We start from the raw sequence: 21,031 nt of genomic DNA, 5'->3' as shown, positions 1-21,031 counted from the left end.
AACAGGAATCTGCAGTTGGAGACTGGGGATGCTGGGCAGATTCTGAATTCTGTCACTTATCTAAGTTACTTTAGACAATCTATTTAATCTTCTTGTGCCTCAGTTTCCTTATGTGAAAAATGAGGGGGTTGGACTAGATGATGTATAATATTCTTTCCAACTCTAAATTTAGCTCCTCCAGGACAAAGAGATAATTTTTGCCTCTCTTTGTATCCCCAGTGCTTAGTACAGTGCCTGGCAAATAGTGAAAACTTAATGAATGCTTGTGGACTGACTGACTGAGCCTACACATAGAACTGCATTGATAAAAGGGAATTTCCATGTTGTGAGTCTGTGGTATTGATAAAATCATAGGGCTGCCTCCATTCCCCTCTCAAAAAATGCATATAGATATATCCTTCACATAAATTTGTAACCCTGTGTATTAATAAATGCTTTGCATCATTTACTTGTTTTTTTGTTTTGTATGTTTTCAGAATGCCATTTTAAAGTGGAATAATGCTGCTATTTCCCATCCACAAATAAATCTAAAAACCTGACAGATCAATGTCTTGTTATAATGAAGTCAATACTAAAATAAGGATTTGACCATGGGAGCTCATGAAACCCTAGGCATGCCACTATTCTTTAAAAGTGACAAATAACTACTTTCCAAAAGAGAGGACAGGATAAGAGGAGGGAGAATGTGAAGGGAAGGGGATAGGGAGTGGAAGGGAGAAGAGAGAGGAAGGGAGAAGAGGAAAGGGGAGAAGAATGAGTGTAAAAGAAAAGGAGAGAAGAGGGGAGAGGATAAAAGAGAAAGAGAGGGAAAAAGATGAGAGGAGAAGTAACAGGAGAGAAGAAGAGAGAAAGGGAGGGGAGATACGGAAAAATGAGAAAATAGGAGATAACAGGTGAGAAGTGCAAAGGTTAAGAGGGAAATAATGTCCCGTGAACAACAGAGCCATCCCCAATTTAAAGAATATGAATGGAAATATGTAGCTTATAAGCTCCAGTTTTCTATTTTTTTTCAAAACATGTTTCTGTCATGAATTGCAAATGAAGGACTGTGGAAAAATCTCTGATTAAGCTAAAAGAATGAGGCCCAGTAGTTCTGTGCCATGACTCACTGTTGTACATGGTGTTTATCTGCTTCTTGCTGTGCCACATTCTCATGCTGCTTTGGAGAATTTTCTTCCAAATTGGAAACAGTCCTTCTAAGTGAAAAATCAGGTAATGGAAAAAAGTCATTAAAAAAAAAAAAGACTGTCAAAGCATCTTGGGTCCCTCCTTGGGCCCACGCCATGTAATCCTGTTAGAACAAATTACTTTCTTGGACAGGAGAGGTGCAGGATGGTCTTCAGCTAAGGCATCTTGCATAGTAAAATACACATAAACACACACACACACACACACACACACACACACACACACACACACAATTTTGGGTGCCTGTCTGGCTTCATTTGGCTGACAACATCACAGCTGACTCTCACTTAAAGGACCCAGCACGAACCAAGAGCATTTGTTTCAGCAATAATTCCCTTAGGGGGTCTAATGCCTTTGCTTTCTGAGCCTCTGCTACCTCACTGGCAGGGGCTCTTCTAGTGCAACAGGGAGCTGGAAATCTTTATCAAGTGACTGTGCAACCATATGAATAGACTGTGTGGTGGCACATTCCAGAAACTGATTCATAAAGATGGGGAGGAGGAGAATTAGGGATTGTTGGATAAAAGGTGTGGTGGTAGTGGTGATGTGGTGGGGGAGCTGTAAAATTAGAACCTGGAGAAAAATGTGGCCTAGACACTAATTCTTACGCCTGCAGTTGTAGGAGAATGGGGGCAGAGAGTCCACCATGGGTCAGGACACTTTTACATGTAAGTAAAGTTATAGTAAGTAAAAATAATTACAAAATACTCTATCAAAACAAAAGCAGAAAAAAATCAGAGATATATCCACTGCCCCTGTTTGTACCTCCCTACTCTAGCAAAGGTTCCAATATTACCTAAATTAATTTATAGATTTAATGCCAAACTAAGGAAACTCCCAAAGCTAGGCAATATAATAAAATACATCTAGAGGAACAAAATGTTCAATAATATCAAGGGAAATAATTTTTAAAGAGTAGGAATGAAGGGGAAATGGCATCATCAGATCTCAAATTATATAATATGGACATAAATGTTTTAAAATATATTTAGTACTATTTAAAAATTTAAAAAAGATTAATTGACAGAATATATTAGGCTAGCCAGATCCAGAAATGATTAAATATAGTAGTGAAGTCATTGAAGAAGCAAAGAATACCAACCACTAGGCATATTCATGTGCTTCTTGTTCAATGTTGTTGTTTGTCCTTCATTCTCGAAAAGGACCATGACATCAGGAAGGTGTTGCTATGACTTGCAAGGGAATTGGATTTAAGTGAAGGAGGGCTGTATAAGGTCACAAGCCTTACTCTCTTCTCCAGAGCCTTTTGGGTCCAGTGGCAAGATACAGATTAGGATGACTGGAGATGGCCCCCTATTCAATGAGAACTTCTGGGAAAACTGTAAAACACAGTGGCAGAAATTAGTTTTAGGTCATACCACATACAATAATAATATGCATGTGGATACATTACATAGATATAAATGTTATAGGTTTAGAAAATTGGGAATGGAAGCAAAGATGAAAGTTTTTAAAAGTGCATTCCTTTGTAAAAGCTTTATTAATGATATATTAGAAGAGGAAGAATATAAGGCATTCACAGAAGTATTTCCACCTCTGTTTCTTCTTTTTCTTCCCCTCTCCTCAAGAATTTTGCTGGTATAACACAAAGAGAGTTAGTTCTAAATTAATGAAAATCCTGACTCTGCTATTCACTACCTACTATAATCTTGGCCAAGTCATTTGACCCCTGTATCTCAGTTCCCTTATTTTTAAATGAGGGAGTCAGAAGTAAATGATCTCTTAAACTCTAACTAGCTCTAAAAAATCTTGACATTTGAGCATGGTGCTTCCAAGATCCAGTATAAAATTTATAAGTAGGCCTAGTTTTTGATTGTCAATTTTGCCAGGCACCCAAATGAATGAGCCATCTTGTCCCCTCAGCATCTTCCCTTTTTAATCCTCTTCTTAACTCTTATTTCTTCTCTTCAGATACTCATCACCCTCCATTCCAGATAGAAATTATCCCATTTTACCCAATCTAGGATATTATTCCATTAATCACCTCTTCTTTTATGCATCTTAAATTTCCTCATCACCTTACAATACGTTCAGGTACTAGTAAACAAACAAACCAACAAACCCAAAACTTCCTTCTATTCCTACAAGCAACTGGTGCCTCTATCCTCTCTTTTATATACAAACTTCTTTAAAAAGTTTCCTACCTTCAGCTTCTACTTCCTCACCATGCATTTATTCAAGTTTCTACCATCTTTGATCTTTTATTCCATTCTGCTAAAACTACTCTCTCATAGAATGGATTAAAAATTACAATCCAACAACATGCTGTTTCCAAGAAACACATTTAAAAATGAGAGATACATATAAAGTGAAAATAAAGGGCTAGAGTAGAATTTATTATGCTTTAGCTAATCCAAAAAAAGCAGGGGTAGCCATCGTGATCGCATACAAAGTTAAAGCCAAAGTAGGTTTAATAAAAACAGATGAAAAGAGAAACTACATTATGATAAAAATTACCATGGATAATGAAGTAATATCAATACTAAACCTATATGTACCAAATACTAAAGCATCCAAAATTTTAAAGGTAAAGCTAAATGTATTTAATAACTATTATTACTTCATTAACACCTAACACAGGCTTCATCATGATATGGAGACTGAGAACTGAGAAAACTTCCCAAGAGACTACTAAGCCAGAGATGCTTTGAAAAAGTGCCCTACAGGGGCAGCTAGGTGGCACAGTGGATAGAGCACCAGCCCTGAAGTCAGGAGGACCTGAGCTCAAATCAAGCCTAAGACACATAACACTCACTAGCTGTGTGACTCTGGGCAAGTCATTTAACCCCAATTGCCACACACACACACACACACACACAAACACATTTGAAAGCATAGGAATAAATAGATTTTTCCTTAAAATGATAAGAAGCATCTACTGAAAACCACCAGCAAGCATTAATTGTAATAGAGATAAGCTAGAAGCCTTCTCAATTAGATCAGAAGTTAAACAAAGATGCCTATTATCAACAATATTATTCAATATTGTATTAGAAATGCTAGCAATAGCAATAAGAGAAGAAAAAGAAATTGAAGGAATCAGAATGGGTAATGAGGTAACAAAGCTAACTTTTTGCAAATGATATGATGAAATACTTAGAAAATCCTAGATATTCAACTAAAAAGTTATTTGAAACAATACTTTTAGCAAAGTAGGAGGATATAAAATAAACCCACATACATCATCCACATTTCTATGTATCACCAACAAAACCCTGCAAGAAGAGATACTAAGAAAGACAGCATTTAAAATAACTGTAGACAGTATAAAAAACATGGGAGTATACTTGCCAAGACAAACCCAGGAACTACATAAACATAATTATACGACACTTTTTAGGCAAATAAAATCAGATTTAAATAATTGAAGAAACATTCATTTCAATTTTACCTAATCTACCTATTCAATGCCATCACAAGTAAGTTACCAAACATTATTTTACTGAGCTAAAAAAAATAATAAAATTCATTTGGAAGAGCAAAAGGTCAATAATATCAAAGGAATTTTTTTTTTAATGTAAAGGAAGGAATTTTAACAGTATTAGATTTTTAAGCTATATTATAAGGTGATAATTATAAAAACTATCAGTACTGGCTAAGAAATAGAAAAGTAGATCAGTGGTTCAGAGTAGACATGCAATACAGAGTAGTAAATTATTATAGTAACCTTGTATTTGATGCAAAATTTTAAGCTTTTTAGATAAGAATTAAGTACTTAGTAAAAATTATTGGGAAAACTGGAAAGTTGTCTGGCAGATATTAGGTATAGAGTCAGTCTCGAGGCCATGTGTGGCCTTCTAGGTTCTTGGGTGTGGCCTTCTGGCTGAGTCCAAGTTTTACAGAACAAATTTTATTCAGGGGATTTGTTTAGATTTAGTCAAGGGACTGCATTTGAAGACCTAGAGGGCCACATGTGGCCTTGAGGCCACAGGTTCCCCACACCCAATACAGATCAATATCATGCCATTTGCAAAGATAAGGTCAACATGGATACGTGACCTAGATATAACAGGAAATACAACATGTAAATTAGAAGAATGTAGAATATATTAGCTATTAGACTTATGGATAGGAAAACAACTTATGAATAAATAAGAGAGGTGGAGCCAAGATGGCAGAGTAAAAGCAGTGACTTGCTTGAGCTTTCCCCCAAACCCCTCCAAACACCTGTAAAAAATGGCTCTAAACAAATTCTAGAGCAGCAGAACCCACAAAAAGACAGAGTGAAAGAAGTTTACAGCCCAGGACAACCTGGAAGGTCAGCAGGAAAGGTCTGTTGTGCTGGTCTAGGAGAGAAGCACAGTTCAGAGTGGGCCCAACAGGCAAAGACCAGGTCTCAGTGAACCTGGAGCAGGCCTCAGGGAACTGAATCATGGGCAGCTGTGGTGCTTTTGAGACTTCTCAACCCCACAAACACCAAGACAACTTAGAAGGTCAGTACAAAAAGTTTGTCAGACTGTGGTGAGAGATGCTTGGTCCAGCCCCAGTCCTGGAGTAGCCCTAGGATGGCGGCTGCTTCTGGAGCTCTCATCCCACAGATAGAGGGAGGATTGAGTGACTGATCAGAGGGAGATTGCAGGGATCTTTTTGCTGGCACTGAGGTAGGATTCTCTTGTTTTACTGGTGCTTGGATCTGGGTCCTAGGGCAAGGAGAAGCCTTGGTGTGGTAGAGCTTGTGGTGGGGCTGAGAGCTCCAGAAGCAGCCGCCATCCTAGGGCTACTCCAGGACTGGGGCTGGACCAAGCATCTCTCACCACAGTCTGACAAACTTTTTGTACTGACCTTCTAAGTTGTCTTGGTGTTTGTGGGTTGAGAAGTCTCAAAAGCACCACAGCTGCCCATGATTCAGTTCCCTGAGGCCTGCTCCAGGTTCACTGAGACCTGGTCTTTGCCTGTTGGGCCCACTCCTTACAGTTCCAAGGCAGAAAAGAGTGCTTATGGTCATTCATAGACCAGAGCAGGCCAGGAAAGAAGTAAACACCTTGCCTTTGATTGTACCACCTTAGAAAATTGAAAATTTACAAGTCCGTAGAAGCATTTCTGAAAACAGCTGCACAAAACCCCTGAAGCTTGGTACAGTACATTCTCCACACTGGAAGCAGATCCCTACCTTAACAGAGTTTAAAAGTCAAATAATTGGCTGGGAACATGAGCAAACAGTTCAAAAAAAGGTCAAACCATAGAATCTTATTTTGGTGACAAAGAAGATCAAAACATACAACCAGAAGAAGACAACGAAGTCAAAGCTCCTACATCCAAAGCCTCCAAGAAAAATATGAATCAGTCCCAGGCCATGGAAGAACTTAAAAAGGATTTTGAGAAGCAAGTAAAAGAAGTAGAGGAAAAACAGGGAAGAGAAATGAGAGCGATGCAAGAAAATCATGAAAAACAAGTCAACAGCTTGAATAAACAAGAGATAGAGAGCATTGTGAGATGAAAATGGGACAATTTTGATTATATTAAATTAAAGAGGTTTTGTACAAATAAAACCAATGCAACCAAGATTAGAAAGAAAGCAGAAAATTAGGGGAAAACTTTTATAGACAGTTTCTCAGATAAAGATAAAATGATAGGAGGGGAAAATGTTGAGGGGATGTGGAAAAATTGAGATGTTAATATACTATTGGTGGAACTGTGAACTAATCTGAACATTTTGGAAAGCAATCTAGAATTTCGTGTGAAAATTTTTAAATTATGTGTAAGTTTGTGTGTGCACACACATACACACACATGCGCACGTGCATACACACACACACATACATACACACACGCACGTACACACATACACACATATACTTTCACCCAGCAATACCACTATTAGGTCTGTTTCCCAGGATGATCAGGAAAAAGGAAAATAATTTATATGTTCTAAAACATAGTAGCTCTTTGTGGTGGCAAAGAACTGGAAAATAAGAAGATGTCTATCAAGTGGGGAATGGCTAAACAAATTGTGATATATGGTTGTAATGGAATATTTCTCTGCTGTAAGAAATGATGAGCAAGTTAATTTTAGAAAAACAAAAAACCATAGAATGACTTGCATGAGCTAGAGAAGAGTGAAATGAGCACAACCAAGAGAATGTTGTATATAGTAATAGCAATATTGTTCAAAGAATAATTATGAATGACTAAGTTATTCTGAGTATTATAAATACTCAAATCAACTACAATGGACCAATTAAAGAAGATGCTATTAACCTTCAGAGAAAAACTGATAAATAGAATTATACATAGTATGGTTGTGTGTGTGTGTGTGTGTGTGTGTGTGTGTGTGTGAGAGAGAGAGAGAGAGACAGAGACAGAGACAGAGAGAGAGACAGAGAGACAGAGAGGTAGGGAGATGATGGCCTCTATCAGCTGGGGAGGAAGGGAGTCAGTTTAGAACTTAAAATGTAACAAAAATAAATTAAATTTCAAATAAATAAATAAATAAAGCTACTCTCTCAAAGATTACCAGTGACCTCTTGATCACCAAATGTAATGATATTTTCTCAGTATTCATCTGTATTAACATCTCTGTAGCATGATCGTATTAGCTCCTCGTATTGAAATTCTTTCTTCCCTTGGCCTCCAAGGCACCATACTTTCAGAGATGTTCTCCTTCCATTTCAAGAATTCCTTCTCTGTCTCTTTCATTTTTTGGATCCTTTAATACAGCCATTTCTCCTCCTTATCATCTGTAACTTGACTCTGTCCCTTTGAAATATCATTCATGGCTTAAGTAATGCAAATGACTCTCCAATCTGTATCCTCAATCCTGGTTCCTTTCCGGAGGTTTAGCTGGATTGCTAAACATTTACATTATAGGGGGCAATGGTTCTAAACACACTCCCATTCTCAATCACCATCCTCTTTTTGTTCTTTTCGTTCCCTTTTTCTTATCTAACCATCAAATTAATTAGGCCCTAGTTTGGGAAAGAAGAGAAAAGGCCACAAGGCATAAAGCAAAGAAGGAACTTTTGTTTCTACCTTCTATATTTATGAGCAAGCTCTCACTTCCTGTTTTATGGAAGGTAAGAAAAGATTAGTCTAGCAGCAGGCCTATGAACCCCTCAAGATATGTCTTACCCCTAATTCTGCCCACCAGAAAACAAAAAAAAACAAAAAATGAATACTCTCGTAAGACACAAATTACTGAATGTATATTACATAGGCTATCAATAAATCAACAAGCACTTATTAAGTGCCTACTACGTGCCAGACATTAGAAATACAAAAATAAAATCAAAATAGCTCCTGTCTACTGGGGATTTACATTCTAATGAAGAGACAACTTGTACACATATAGGTATATATGACATACAGAAATCAACTACAAGGTAACCTTAGAGGGGAGACTAAGTTATGAAAGGCCAGAAAGAAACTGAGCTTAACAAAAAGAGATATGTTGAGACTCTGGAAGCAGGCATATGGGAGAAGAGAGAGAAGGAGAATGTTAGGGTAGGACAGAAGAGGATGAAAGAGATAGAAACCAGAATGATGCAGAAGAATCATTCCTCATCTGCTGGAAGTCAGAGCTTAATAATAACACATGGTTGTCATATTTCCCATCTTTGAAATTCATCTACTTAGACACCCATCCTAATGAACTATCCTATATCCTTAGTAATTTCCTAGAGATGCTTCAAACTCAATATGTCCAAAATCAAATGTATCATCTTTCTTTCCCCTTAAATGTACTACTCCTTCTGACTTCCCTACTACTCTCATAGGCATTGTTAGAGTCACTTATGCTCCAAACTTCAGTTATCTTTGATTCTTCCTTCTCCATCACTTCTCAAATCTAACCAGTGGCCAACTCTATTACAAATTTTAAATATTTTATTTTTCAAATTACATGTAAAAACAATTTTTAACATTCATTTTTAAAAATTCTGAGTTCTAAATTCCCTCCTTCCCTCTCTGAGAAAGCAAATAATTTTATATACATTATACATGTTCAGTCATGTAAAACATATTTTCATATTAGTCACATTATGAAAGAAAACACAGACCAAAAACAAAACCATGAAAAAAACTGAAAAGTAAATTCCATCAGTTCTTTCTCTAGAGGTAGATAGTATTTAAGTCCTTCTGAATTGTCTTGGATATGAAAATAGATAAGTCATTCACAACTGTCACATAATATTGCTGTTTCTGTAGTGTATAATGTTCTCCTGGTTCTGCTCACTTTATTTTGCATCAGTTCCTGTAAGTCTTTCCAGGTTTTTCTGAAAGCATCCTTCTCACATTTCTTACAGCATAATCATATTCCTCACAATCATATACCACAACTGTTCAGCTATTCCCTAATTGATGGGTATTGCTTCAATTTCCAATCTTTGCCATCACAAAAAAGAGCTGCTATACATATTTTTGTACATACAGGCCCTTTTCATTTTTCTTTGATCTCTTTGGGATAGAGACCTAGTTGTGGTATTGCTGGGTCAAAGGGTATGCACAGATTTATAGCCCTTTGGACATAGTTCCAAATTGCTCTCCAAAATGCTGGAATCAATTCACAACTCCACCAACAATCCATTAATGACTCAACTTTCCTGTATCCCCTCCAGCTTTTATCATTTTCCTTTTCTGTCATATTTATCAACTCTATTATAATAATTTCCCTTGAATCTACTCCTTTCTTTCTATTCACACAGTTGCCACCCTAGAAAGTCTTCCTAATTCTATCCAACAGCATCCCAAATAAACACTTCACACTGCTGCCAAATTAATCTTCCTTAAGATATAGAGCTGACCCTCTCTGATGCTTCATCAGAGGATGGAGATGATCCTAGACTCCTGAAGATTAGTCACTAGTGCATGAGGTTTGATATGTCCTACTCATCTGGACAGGCTTTTAGTACAGGACAGATAATATTAAGGAGATGATCAATAGTGTCAGATGCTATAGAGATATCAAGGAGAATGAAGACTGGATTTAAGATGAAAAAGTCATTGGTAACCTTTGAAGTTTATCTGATTACCAGCTTAGCTAAGTTTGGAAATGCTCATTACCAGTTTGGTTTCATGGTGATTTCTTTTTGGTCAGAACAACTTTCCAAGACTTTTTGCTGTAGAGTTTTTGTGATACGTTTCAATGGTTGGAGTACCCATACTAAGAAAAATATATACAGATCTTCTTATGCTGTTCTTTTTTCTCCAAATCCTTATGTGTATCCCTACTTTCTGCCATATAGAATCCTCACTCTTTTTCTCCCCAGATGGTAGTTTGGGATTTTAACACAAATAAACATTTGCCAAACAGTTTACTCATTTTTTTCACCCTACAGTCTAGCACTTGGATTGGTGATTTTGATGTCAAGCTGAGCTGCTTTTCCCACAATAACTTCATGATTTTTAGAGGAAAGTTAGTGCTTAATCTCCATTTGTTGCAAAGTAAGAGAACTTATAGCTCTTTGTCATGTACCAAAAATTTCATGAAAGCACTGGATAGCATGAATATTTTGGTCATCAAGATCTGACCCTTTAATTATCTTCCCACCATGGGGACAATATCTCTTGGCTTATGTTAGCCTTATGCATGATCTTCATACATTGTATTGGACAAGCTTTTTTGCTCTCTTCTTTATTATTTTTGACTTCATAAGAGATGTGAGAGCAGAGATAATCCCAGGGAAGAGGTGGTAGCCTCCAATGCCAAGGAAGAAAAGGAAAAGAAAAACAACCATCTTACTTTTTCAATGTTTGTCCACATGATTCCCTTCAATATAATCTTCATGCCAGTTATACTAAAACCATTAGCTACCTCTAGACATGTTCCACGCTTTACTTCCTCTGTGATTTTGCTCACTCTTTTTCCTATGCCTAAAATTCCTGGCATGTGCTTTCTCTCACCCATTATTATCTCTCCCTCTTCAATGCTTATGCATTCTTCAAGATCCAATAGAAAAATGATTTCCTTAACAGTCTTCTCTGATTCTCTCAGTGAGAAATTACCTTTTGTTCATCAGCCCTCACGTGCCAGATTTTATCTCTCTCATAGACTTATGTTCTATTTCATTATACATATGTACATATATATATGTATCCATACACACACGTTCCATATCTTTACATTAGATGTACACGTAGGGCAGGGACTATGTTTTACTCAATCTTTATAATAATAATGAGAATATTAGGTAGCACTTATATAACACTTTAAGGTTGCAAAGTGTTGGGGAGTAGAAGCATTTATATAGTGCCTACTACATGAGAGGCATATGACAGGTAACATTACTTCATACAATCATCACAACCGCCCTTTGAAATGGGTGCTGTAAGTATTCCCATTTTACAGTTGAGGAAATAGAGGCAAGCAGAGGTTAAGTGACTTTCCCAAGGACATGCAGCTAGTAAGTGCCAGAGGCTGCATTTGAACTCAGGTCTTTTTCCCAAGCCAGCTCCAGTTTTCTATCCACTATACCAATTACCTGCCTTTTAGAGCAAAGTAAGACCAACAAATGAATCTTACAAGTAAGTTAGATATTTGCCCTAATATAAGGACAAATTTCACAATAATTAGAGCTTTCAATTGATGGAATAGGTTGCTACAGAAGGGAATAAGTCCTCTGATAATCAAGGTCTGATAGTTTGCTGGGGACAGTATAGAGGAAATCAAAACTTTGGGGAGGGAGGATTTCCACCTCTAAGGTTCCCTATAACTTCTTATCTCCCCCCAACCATAATTCCATGGATTGATTTGAACTGATTAGGAGACATTTCCTTGAATGAACATAAATTTGTTTCTGCCCTCTGTTCCCCCAAACCATTGCTGAGAGAAATCAGGTTTTTATTTTGATTTTTTCTCTAGCCAAGTCTTTGCAATAACAGGACTTGGTGAAAGTTATTATTTGCAATCAAAGGCTTTTCATTCCATACCAACAATCTGGGTAAGTGCAGGAGCAGATTACATTTTAAGTCATGATCAACTCCTAATGCAGCTATAACAAAGACATCATTTCCTTGTATATGGAAAATGAAGTTTATGAACCACATTTGTGTCTTTTAGACATATTTGAGATTCAGAATGCCAGATTAAGACAAAGGATACAGACAGGGCTGGATGATAGATATTTGTTTTGCTGGTAGTAATCCCAATATAGAATCATTTGCAGAAAAAAAGGTATTTATTCAATCACCTTTTTTGTTTTGTTTTGTTTTTACCACCAGGGAAGGGGAAAATGCAATTTCCTCAAACTCTGAAAATGTTTTATATAGGATCTCAATTTCAATTATATCAATGTACCCTTAGCAACAGAGAAAAAAATGTGATGCTCAAAAAATTTGATGTGTCAAACAAAACTATGTTTTTATCCTACTTTTAAACATGATACATATTTTATATTTAATTACATGTGTATATGCTGTTTCCCTTTTCTCAAAATGTTAGTCATTCCTATTTATTATTATATATGTAACTTTATGGATGTATCTATCACCTATCAACAAACAGTAAGCACCTACTATGAACCCAACATTATGTTAAGCACAGGAGACAAAAGAAAGAAATGCAATGGTCCCTGCCCTCAGTTAATAATGCATGGTATAAGAGGAGGAGGAGGAAGGAGAATATGTAGTAGTATGTAATAGTAAGTAGTAGTAGTAGTAGTAGTAGTAGTAGTTGTTGTTGTTGTTGTTGTTGTTTTTGTTCATCCTTTGTTTTCAAAAAGGACCAACGATATCACAGGGTGGTGTCTTGACTGGAGTGAATTGGATTTAAGTTAGACAGAGGCGCACAAAGTTGGCAGCCTCACTCTCTTCCAGAGTCATCAAAGTCCAGTGGTGAGACAAAAGTCAAGATGAAGGTGATGGGCCAAGATTCAGCGTCTTCCCAAACTCTAAGTACTCCACAGTGCCTGCTTCAACCACCTTCACGCCGTTGAAACAAATTGCTCTCATTTGCCCATTCCATTGGGAAATCTTCACGTCCTTGGGGTAGCTCCCCCCTCCCCTCTTCCCCCTCCAACTAACCAATGGATTTGAGGCTCATTCGTTATCCTCAACCTGGTTTAGCCCATCTATTGATATGGTTTACTAGGATGTGGCTGCTATGCATGCTATAGCTTCTTGGAGTCACAGGTGAAGCTGAGTGCCAAGTGCACAGCAAATGTGGATGAGCAACCCTGAAAAGGGCTTGGCAAGCCTTCACAGCAAAAGTACTAGTACTCCTTGAACACCCCATACACATACATACAGTGATCAAGAGGTCCCTCATAGTAGTAGTAGTAGTAGTAGTTGTAGTACCAGCAGCAGTAGCAGTTGTAGTAACAGTAGTAGTAGTAACAGTAGTAGTACTAACTAGCATTATATAGTGCTTAAAAATTTACACTTTACAAATAATATTTCATTTGATCCTCATAACAACCCTAAGATGTGAATGCTATTATTGTTCCACTTTTAATGAGGACAAAATTGAGACAAACAGAGGTTAAGTGACTTGTCCAGGGAAATAACATATAATCCCTGCCCTCAAGGATTTTGTATTCTAGTCTTGTTTGTGTGATTATAAAGTTGTGCAAAACTGGGAAGCTACAACCTTTCTGGGCCTAAGAGACCTCATTTGTAAACATAGAAAGGAAGATGAGATTGGGAGAAAAATTTCAGGGGATCTGTAAACTAGGATGGGGAAAAAATTAAATCTATATTTTTACTAAGCTCTAGCTGAAATTTATCATTTCCTTCAATAACTAATTTAAACAAAAGCATTATTCTCCAACAGGATCTACAGGTTTCATCAGTCTTGGGAGAGAGGAGCAGTCCCCGAGCAAGAATAACAACAACAACAACATCAAAGTTTAGAACCTCTGATTTAAGTCAAACTATCATTTAGGCAAATATTTAGCTTTGAAAGTAAAGTGTAAACAATGAGATTATTCACAGATTTCCTAATTTTCCCCCATCTATAGAATTTGTTCTTTAATCTTTCCTTATACATATCTCTGGATATAGACTAGCAGATTATATACATTCAGTTATTCAGGGTGTATGTATGTATGTATGTATGTATGTATGTACATATATATGTATGTGTGCATTCATTCAAGCAGTTCAGAAGTAAAATGTACTGGGTTCAGTTTTAAAGACTTCTCAATAATAATTAATATTCAGATCAAGCTCTGAGGTCATTTGAATTTGGCCTTTTTTCTACAGCCCTCATATTTAGTTTCTTTTCAAGTAACTTTTATTAAACAAACACAAAAAACAAATAGCAAAGCTTTTACTGAGCTTAAATAGGAGTCAATTAAATTCCACTTCATTCAGGGACCTTATATGGGTAATTCCAGATTTTAAAATTGAAGCTGGGATTGAGGACTAATCCCCCATTCCCATCTCCCCCCCTACACATACAAAGTAGGAAAAGAACTCAGAGTCCTTAGAATGTTGAAGTCATTCCCCCAGATCTACACAGTTTACATAACTCATAATATCAGAGAACAGTAAATTCCAGGTTTAATTCCTCATACTGTGACTTTGGACCTCATTGTTTCTGGTCCTTGTGGTTCCTTATCATACTTATCTTTCTTCCTTCTTCAGCAGTGTCACTGTCTTGAGGCCTGAACAGTATCACTTTCTCTCTGCCCTATTTTCCCAGTCTCTCATTATTAGTGAGATGCCATCACCTAGCAAGATAAGGCATCAGACAATAAGGTCCTTTCCTGAATTGAATTGTAAAGCATTCAAGCTTTACTGTACAGAGCACAACTCAGATAGGCTGGACACATTGTTCAAATGCCAAACCTACGTTTGCTTAAAAGACTACTTTACAGAGAGCTTAACACAAGGCAAGCCCTCACATGAGGTCAGAAGAAGCAATAAAAGGACACTCTCACGGTCTCCTTGAAGAACTTGGGTATTAGCTGTGAGATATGGAAGACACTAGCACAGGAATGTCCAGCATGGCATGCCCAAATAAAAGAAGGTTCTATGTTCTATGAGCAAAGCAGAATTGAAATAGCTCAAAAGACCTGTGAGATGTACAAATATAGAGACATCTCCATCTCACATGTTCATATAGCCAGAGGTTCCCAAACTTATTTGGCCTACCGCCCCCTTTAAAAAAAAAAATTTACTCACGGGGCAGCTAGGTGGCACAGTGGATAGAGCACCAGCCCTGAAGACAGGAGGACCTGATTTCAAATATGACCTCAGACCAAACACTTGACACTTGTGTGACCCTGGGCAAGAATTGCCTAATAAATAAATAAATAAATAAAATAACTCAGAGTTCCCCTAGAAATCTACTTTCTTTAACCCTTTAACAGTTTTTTTGGAAATTTGCATCATTTAAAGAAAGTAAAATATTTTTTAAATGATACATTTTAAATTTAATAATTCATTGTAAATTTGTGGCTCTTTTTCCCTGCATTGAAATTTTGATAACACAATATTACATCATGTAACTGTATAGTATCATATTGTAAATAAGTCATTGCATATACATATTCCTGCTAATGCACGCTGGACTTCCCTACTATGTGCTAAATGTTCACCTGCCAATGCCTGCTTGTTAAGACCTGTCTGTGGCCTTGAGCACTAACCAGTTATAATTTTCATTTTATGTGCTTATTTGGAAAATAATGGAATCACTATGACTTTAACTCTGTTACACAACAGATGAAACGTACGGTTTTTCAAATTTTTCTTCTCTTCTCTTCTTTCCTTATGCTTTCCTAATGCCTCTTATTTTTATTTCCCCAACTGCACCCGAGGCTACTCCTGTGCCCCCCATTGTTCCAGTGCCCCCCAAGGGGTGGTATTGCCTACTTTGCAAATCTACGAATAAACTATTTGTGCCTGACTTGTGGCAGAGCCTTCTGACCTTGTATTGGACTGACTGGCCGCAGTCACACACACACCATACATTGACCCTGACATTATGATATCATTTTGGTCCTCTTTGAGTATGAAGGACAGCAACAGAAATGCCAATACTTTCTCTACTACCTGACTCTCTGTCTCTAAAGATTCCATCTTTTTCCTACTGTTTACCTTCTTAAGGAAGTGTAATAACTTTTATGATGAGATAGCTAAGGTCAGCATATCTCTGGATTCGTTAGTATATTTCCAGCTCTTTTGATTAGTTAATCCAATAAGACTAGGTGCAACGAATATCCTCCTTTCCCTCTTATTCACACAGTCTAACATCCCCAGCCCTCATTCTTAGCAGAGACAAGTGTATTTCATTCTCTTCTACCAAGCTCAGGATGTTGGCTGTGTGCCCACTCCATCCCCAGAATTAGCACTTCCCTTTCAATATTTTTAGGCTGGGAAAAACATTCAAATCTTTTCTGTTTGCCTTTCCATTTCTCATCATCCGCCTGCTATCAAGAACCAGTGAAAGAGGAATATCTGTATTTTATTATCCCTCTCCTACAGGCCCAACATATTACCACATTTTTTGTGTTTGCCCAATAAATGTCCACTGGTAAGGCTAATTTCTTATGGTTAGGAAAGAAGGAAAAAGAAGAAAAGAAAGTAAATTTTTTTGAAGTTCAAGGACTTCACTTTCCTTCCTTTACCCAAGTCTTACCCCTGCTCTAAAGATCCTGTTACCCTGACAATCACTGAAAAGGATTTAATGTATTCCTTAGCATTTTGAATTACAGCTAGCCTAGTTTCTCAAAAGTTATGTCATCAGAGCACAAGTTCTGATCAGTCCCAATGGTAAAGACTTTGAGAATGCTCCTGGTGACTGAAGGAAAGCCCGCTATGTGAAGACCATTTATCTTAGTTTAATGTGAAGAGGCCCACCAGTAGAAGGTGGATTCTCAAGTGACAAATTTCTTTAGGCAGAGCAACTCACACAGCTTTCTTCTAAAACAATAAGTTGTCTGTATTGATGGAGGAAACACACATCAGTGAAATCACAGATTTTTTGAAATAGTGTAGTGAATTTTAAATGCATGCACTTTCTCCTTTTCCTTGAGCTGAAATAAAGTGCCACATTTTCAAAAGAAATACTACATGCTGTAAAAAAAAAATGTGTAGACTGGGTTGCAATAAATTTTAGTATTTCAATAAGACAGGCAACTAGGTAGTGCAGTGGATAAAGTGCTGGACCTGGAGTCAAGACCTAAATTCAAATCCTAATTCAGACACTTATTAGCTGTGTGACCCTGGGCAAGTCACTTAACCCTGTTTGCCTTAGTTCCTCACCTGTAAAATAAGCTGGAGAAGGAAATGGCAAACCACTCCAGTGCCTTTGCCAAGAAAACCTCAAACGTGCTTGCAACTGAACAACATCTCAATAAGATAGTAAGAATAAATTTGTTGATGTAGTATATGTGATAATGTTGGAAGGATAAGTTCTATTACCTTAATAACAATTTGATATTGAATCAATATCAAACTATATCAATTCTATTATCCTAATAGTCTGTCAATTTAGTATAACTGATACTACAGCAAGAATAGGTTTTATTACCTTAATAAAAGTTTGTCCACTTAGGCTAACCGATTCCATGTTTCAAACCTCCATTTTCTGATTGCACTGTCTTGAGTAGACGTTATTTTTCAACAGAAAATTAAGCACCTGTGTGTTCCGACAATAAGAAGCAATTTGTGTGAATTCTTAAAAAACAAAACCAAAAACTGATAAACCTGTGGGAATGCTCTGATAAGACAGATCACAGAGGATAAAACAGGATAAATAACTTTATCAGTAATTTTAAAGTAAACTGACGATCGAATTGGATGGCAAATAACTTTGGCTCAAAGGGTGGAAACAGACCTGAGATGCTAGGTACAAGCGTCTTCTTAAGGAGGGCTGGCTCTTGCGCTTCCCCGCCCCCACGCTTCCCCGCCCCCACGCTTCCCCGCACGGGAGACTCAAACGGAGCCCGCGGCTCCAGGGCGGCGCTGATTGGCTGAGGAAGATTCTCCGACAGACCGGAAGACCTCCACGGAGGGAGACATCAGGGGCTGCCTGCGGGATGCGCAGAGGGGACAACCTCGGCCAGGCGGGTAAGAGCGAAACCGCCTAGAACACATCGGGGCCAGAGAGGGGCGGGGGGAGTGTTTGGAGGGCATTGTTTGCAAGTCTACCGGAAGCGCTGAGATGTCTGCGTGCCGGACGTCTGGTGTTTTTGTTGCTTTTTTCTTTTATTTTTGTTTGTATGCTTCGTTTAATAAAGTTTGATTTGTATGCATTGAGAAGTGTAAGTCTAATTAGTGTTCCTATTACACTATTTAGCAGTAAATTGGAGCCTATTATATTGCCGGGGGCTAATCCTATAAAAAAGATTAACTGCCTCTAGGCCAGAGGTCTGTATTTATCTGAGGTCCATACCTCTTACCCTACTCACCCATGCCTCCGCAAGATGTCGGTGGATAAATTTTAAGGAGATCTTTGAACCTGGATGGGAAAAAAATACACTTTCATTTTCACTAAACTTCACACCAATCCTATGTATTTTATTTGCGTGGTGTAAGTATATGCAGTTTATTTTATGCGTTCAAACCTATTATTCTGTGAAAAGGTGCGTAGGCTTCAGCAGACAGCTGACGGGGTCCAACAAGAGTGGAAAGAGCCCCCTGCATAAATCAAAGCAACCAAAGATAGGTATTGAGCACAGCTCACTACTGAAATGAAGTTGTGAGAATTTGAGGTCACTGGAGGCCAGTTTTGAACTGAGAAGTAATGATAATGTACAGGTTGAGGGTGGGGAAGAGAGGGAAGGACTGTGGGCCTGAATACTAGAAAAATAATGTAAAAATAGCGCTGAGTCACTGAGAACTGGAGAGAGAGAAAGGCCTCTTAAAAGCAGACTGCCTTTTCATCTAGGAGGATAAACCTTTAAAAGACATGTGAAAAATCATTCTTCAAAGTATAGCTGACATCCCATAGAAAACTTTGAACTATGTTCTATTTAGATACAGCTCTACCTGTGTGTCATATTTTTTTTTCCAGTTTTTGGTTATGAGTTGGGCTTTCTCATGACAACAGATACTTGCTGCTTCTTCCCTAGTGGAAATCAAAAGTTCACGTCAACTTGTCCTATGGAGAAACAGTTTTAAACTACAGGCAATATATCTCATTCCACCACTGTGAGCTCTGGCTTTTGGCCTATTTCAGGAAATGAAAGGGTTTTTCTTCCCTTAGTACCATATGTACTTGTTGAAAGATTGAGAAGGTATTAATAAAACTAAATTTAGAAATATATTTATAATAATAGATCACATCTGTTATTATTCTTTAGAGAAAACACTTTCATCAAAAAATAATCCTGTGAAATCGTTAATGCAAGTTTTATTATCCCCACTTTACAGATGCAGAAACTGAGGCACTGAGAGGTTAGTTAATTTGCCCAAGGACTTATAGCAAATGTTAGAGATGAGATACTATTTAAAATAACTATGTGATATTGACATAAAAGACAAGAAATCTAAATATCATTATTAGTTCCATTACTGCCTACTGAATGACCTTGGACAAGTCATTTACTTGGCAACCTGTACAAAACAAATGACCATTTTTCAATAGATTCTTCTTTTCCCCCCATCCACTTAAAAGACTGATTCCTACACAACTATTAAATCACATTTGACTGACTAGTGCATCATCTTGTGTTCCTTGTCCTACAGATTTGTCAGTAGCATTTTTGGACTATTCTGCTGCCTGTTTCAGTAACTTCCTTCACAGGGGTGGATGGATATATGGTTCTAAAATACCACATTGGGCGATATAGCCAGAGTTAATGCCAACTAATTACAATTTAGTAATACATTATAACAAGATTTAAAGTAGCATAATGTTAAAGGTTTAAGGGAATATCTATTAATATCTTTGTGTATCCCCAATTCCTAGCATAGTAATTTGCCTAGGCACATTAGGAATTCAAAAAATTGTTAACTATTGATGATTATACACATATAACTCTTTGATTGCACACACACACATACTGTCAGGCTTATGGACTCCTTACAGATCCTACACTTAGTAAGGTCTTTAGTTTGTAGTCTGATAGGTTCTTATAGAAAGTTTTTACTAGAATTCCCAGTCATTTTTATACCTGTCTTTTCCTGTAATAGGATATCTATACATACCATATACCTTCTGTTATTCCCAGTAATAGGTTCTTGACTTAAACTTATTTGCTAGTTATTTTTTGTCTATGACATTTAGTATCTTACCTCCAGACCTTTGCTCAAGTGATCTCCTGTGTCTGGAAGGACCTCTCTCCTTCTTTGAGTTTCTTGGAATGCCTAGCTTTCTTGAAAACATAGCTCATAGGTCACTTGTTACAACTGGCCTTTCAAGTGATCTCTTCTCCCACTACCCTGCAGCTGTTAACATTCTCTTCTTTGTATTTATGTTTGTATTCTGAATTTTCATGTTGCATTATTTTACATATGCTTTTTTATCTATACATTGGGGGCAGCTAGTTGGCACAATGGAAAGAGTGCCAGGCCTGGAGTCAGGGAGACATCTTCTTGAGCTCATATCTGGCCTCAGACACTAGCTGTGTGACCCTGAGCTAGAATCCTGTTGGCCTCAGTTCCTTATCAGTAAAATGAGTTGGAGAGGGAAGTGACAACCTACTCCAGTATCTTTGCCAAGAAAGCTCCTGATGGGGTCACTAAAGGTCAGACACACAATGACATTTTCACATTGAATCCTCCTCCCCCTCCCCAATTAGGATTCAAGTTCCTTGAGGACCTAGACTGTTTTGTCTTTGTATTCCTCAGTGATGAATATTTATTGACATAAATGGGAAACCCTGATCTTCAAATCTGCAATCCATTGATCACAGAAAACTCTTGAAAAGAAGCCATTTAAAGCCATACCTAAACTCCAAACTAATAGAGTCAAAGGCAGGGAAAGTCAAATCCCAGTATC

General features: G+C 37.5%; 1 protein-coding gene and 1 long non-coding RNA gene across 3 annotated transcripts in view; one reads left to right on the top strand and one right to left on the bottom strand.

Annotated features, from left to right (window-relative positions):
- LOC110212832 (uncharacterized) overlaps window positions 1-17,989 on the bottom strand; it is a 47,479-nt gene extending 29,490 nt beyond the window's left edge. Inside the window, exons 1-2 of the long non-coding RNA XR_002325770.2 lie at window positions 17,924-17,989; window positions 17,618-17,725 (exon numbers count right to left, since the gene is read on the bottom strand). This is a non-coding gene — a long non-coding RNA (uncharacterized LOC110212832). The remainder of the gene's footprint in view (window positions 1-17,617; window positions 17,726-17,923) is intronic.
- A 35-nt stretch (window positions 17,990-18,024) lies between these two features.
- Window positions 18,025-21,031, top strand: part of LOC110212830 (rab proteins geranylgeranyltransferase component A 1-like) — a 142,261-nt gene continuing 139,254 nt past the window's right edge. For both annotated transcript variants that reach the window (XM_020992926.2, XM_020992928.2), the window contains exon 1: window positions 18,025-18,156. The gene's annotated coding sequence lies outside the window, so the exon portion shown is untranslated. The remainder of the gene's footprint in view (window positions 18,157-21,031) is intronic.

Source organism: Phascolarctos cinereus, unplaced genomic scaffold, assembly GCF_003287225.1.
Source record: "Phascolarctos cinereus isolate Bilbo 61053 unplaced genomic scaffold, phaCin_HiC Scaffold_726;HRSCAF=1367, whole genome shotgun sequence".
Classification (NCBI taxonomy): domain Eukaryota; kingdom Metazoa; phylum Chordata; class Mammalia; order Diprotodontia; family Phascolarctidae; genus Phascolarctos; species Phascolarctos cinereus.
This window is presented reverse-complemented; position numbering and strand designations above follow the sequence as displayed.